The sequence below is a fragment of the Prunus dulcis genome, chromosome 6, assembly GCF_902201215.1.
Source record: "Prunus dulcis chromosome 6, ALMONDv2, whole genome shotgun sequence".
NCBI classification, from domain to species: domain Eukaryota; kingdom Viridiplantae; phylum Streptophyta; class Magnoliopsida; order Rosales; family Rosaceae; genus Prunus; species Prunus dulcis.
The window spans coordinates 3,273,964-3,277,532 of record NC_047655.1 but is presented as its reverse complement, the minus strand read 5'-3'; positions in this window follow the sequence as shown (position 1 = coordinate 3,277,532).

Below are 3,569 nucleotides of genomic sequence, written 5' to 3'. Positions count from 1 at the left end.
TGAAAACACATTTTTAGGCGCGGGGATCCAATTTGTTGGGTTGGTGATCATGTAAGTGGACGAAGACCACACAGCCAAAGATCCGAGGTTCCAGGTTTTTGGTATGAGGTATTTGGAGATGGTGGTAGAGTGTTTGAAGGGGGTTTGAAAATTGAGGATACTGGAGGGAATCTGATTGATAAGGTATGTTGCAGAGAGGACGGCTTCTCCCCAAAAGGACCGAGGCATATTGGCACCAAAGAGAGAGGCACGAACCACTTCCAATAAGTGTCTATTCTTTCGTTCAGCCACACCATTCTGTTGAGGAGTGTAGGGGCATGAGCGTTGATGTATGATGTCATGATCTTGTGAGAACTAATTAAGATCATGGTTGAGAAATTCTCTGCCATTGTTAGACTGAAGAACCTGAACTTTGGTATGAAATTGTGTCCTTACCATTTGATAGAACTGTTGAAATTTGGAACTGACTTCCTCTTTTGTTTGGAGAAGAGAAACTCAGGTCATACGTGTGCAATCATCGATAAACGTGACAAACCATCTAGCTTCCCCAGGAATGGTAATTTTAGCCGAGCCCTAAACATCAGAATGAATAAGAGAAAAGGGAACCAAACTTTTATGTGAACTTAGGGAAAAGGAACACGATGGCTCTTGGCTAGTTCACAGATGTCACACGTAAAACTAGAGATATCTAACTGGAAAAATAAGGAAGGAAATAGTTCTGTAAATATCCAAATGACGCATGTGCAAGACGTCAATGCCATAACCATACTTCAGAAGTTTGCTTCTCAACACTTGTACCCCCAATTTTGTAAGCTTGACTGAGGCTGGCTTCACTGTCAGAGGCCAAGTCCAGATAGTAGAGTTTGCCCCTCCTAGTACCACAACCAATCGTCTTGCTGCTGAGGATGTCCTAAAAAACACAATGAGTAGGCCAAAAGGTTACAATGCAATTCAAAGCCGTAGTAATTTGGGCAACAGACAAAAGATTATGATGTAAGGATGGAAGAATCAACACAGAATCCAAAGTGAGGGAGTCACAGAGAGAGAGGGAACCCTCCCCAATTACTGGGGAAGGGGTACCATTGGCATTAGACACCACCGATTGAGAAGACGGTGTATGAGAGGTAAGTTGTCCAGGATCAAAGGTCATGTGATTAGTGGCTTCGGTGTCAATGACCCAGATGTGTTTCTTGGAAGAACTATGTAAAACATAACCATGGGAACCTGTTGTGGCAATTTTTGAGGATGGGGAAGCGAAGGCAGCGGTTTGGGAAGATGAGATGATATTCATGGCAGCGGAAGGATTTAAGAATAAGAGAACAAAAAAAGAATTTGTGTTTAGGGTTTTGTGATGAGAAGATATAAGGATTCGGGTATGAAGATCTGGATCTAAAGCTGTAAATATGAGGAATTTGATTTAGGGTTTTGGTGTGAAGAAATTTGAAATGAGGATTGAGGATTTGTGTTTGAAGAAATTTGATATGAGGATTTAGGGTTTGTGTTTGAAGAAAATTTGATATGAGAATTTAGAGACAACCGAGGATCGATTGCTCTGATACCATGCTAAGATTTCAGAGGGACGGACCCTTGTCCTACCACTAACAACATCGATATTGTCCCCAACTTAACCACCTGTTTAGCAGGTGTGAGGTTTTATACAAAAGGTCTCGATGTTATTAGGAGTGAAACCATTTATTATATGGGACTTTCTATTTTGTTAAGTTTCTGATATGGGACTCGTGTATTCTTCAACACTCCTCCTCACGTGGGACCACTTTTTAGTGGGCCACACGTGCAACCAATTCCACATTGGTCACTTTTTTATTTATTATTATTTAATTTGGGGTTTGTTTGATTTTGATTCAATTTGGGATTTTTGTTTGATTTGAGTTTGTTTGATTTGGTTTAATCGAGCCCATCGATATTGTTCCCAACGTAACCACCTGTTTAGCAGGTGTGTGGTTTTATACAAAAGATATCGATGTTATTAGGAGTGAAACCATTTATTATATGGGACTTTCTATTTTGTTAAGTTTTCGATGTGGGACTCATGTATTCTTCAACAGTTTTATTATTATTTATATTTTTTTTGGCGAAGAGTAGGCTAAAACCTAACAGGTTTGGTGGTTATTGCAGTTGAGTTGGACCGAGCCGAGCTCTCGGCTGCCGAGCAAGAACAAGTAAACGTGGTGCTTGCTTTGCCAAGTACCGAGAGAGCCGCAGATAGGCTTCTAGCCAGCGAAAGTTTAGTCAACTTTGTAGGTGAGTACCGGTTTTTGATAAAGAGTAATGCTAAGCTTATCACATTTTTCATACCACATTGTGTACCACATTTCTAATAGAGGTGAAGCACATCAATACAATGGTGCCCACCTCTATTAAAGAGGTGATACACAATATAGTATAAAAAATATGGTAAGTCTAGCATTTTTCTTTCGTAAATACAAGCATTATAATTAGGCTCTAACTGTTCCGTCTTTTGACATATGGCAATTAAACGGCAAAGCAAAAAGTATATTATAATAAGCCAAAAGTAATTGACTTCTAGTATAAATCATGTACAAGAAATCATGGTTACCCATTATTTATATATAAAATTATAAAACTGTGTTTTTTTATGTCCACCGTCGGCTTACTTGCAAGGCTTTGATTCTGAAATTGGGAAAACCCCTCTGTTTTTGTTTGATTTAAAAAAGAATAGACGTTGCTTAGCTTGCACCAACTTTTGATGTCTTATTCTGGGGAAGAAGACAAGACGACAACATTGATCCACATCCACACACAGTCTGAAAATGGTGATGGTTTCTCTCTCGCCACGACCATATCCAAGTTGCAGACTAAATAAGAAAACAAGTAAATGGTTAGGTGACCAATTAACTATATATACTATATGATTAAAGTTTTAATGGAATCTTAGGTTAGTTAATAGACCAAGTCTCAAGTCAAATGGTGAAGATAAAGAATGATTGGATTTTAACGGATATTTGAGAAACTTGTTTTATTGGTTAATCCATCCTAATTAGTAATTACTTACTAATTCATATGAAGTTGACATTTAATTTGGAAGCAGCCAAAAGCCAAGGCAATTTCCAAATCCTGAGTTTCTGGTACAAGCAACGATTTAAATTGACATTATTCTTCTATTTCTTTTCATGTGGCCTCTTTCAAACTAAGCTGCATTGAATTTCTTGTTGAATCTTAGATAGGTTACTCCAATGTCAACTTTGAATGAAATGAAGTAGGTGATCCTAATACACTTGTCACGTATTCGTATCTGGATTGGGGCATGTCATCGTCAACAACAATTAAGTGACCTATATACGTACACTTGCGTCGAACTCCAATTACAATCCCATCTACTTATTTTTCATTCGAACTTGATGCATATTTTGAAGAATCCTTGCCCAATCACATGACATGATATTGATGAAAATTCATGTCCCTGTTTAGGGAATTAATGTATAACATATAAACGCACATATATAAGGCTATACCTACCCTCACATCACTCTTGTGTACGGCTATTGTTAAGCAAATTTGCACGTTGTGAATGTGAAATGTACAATAAG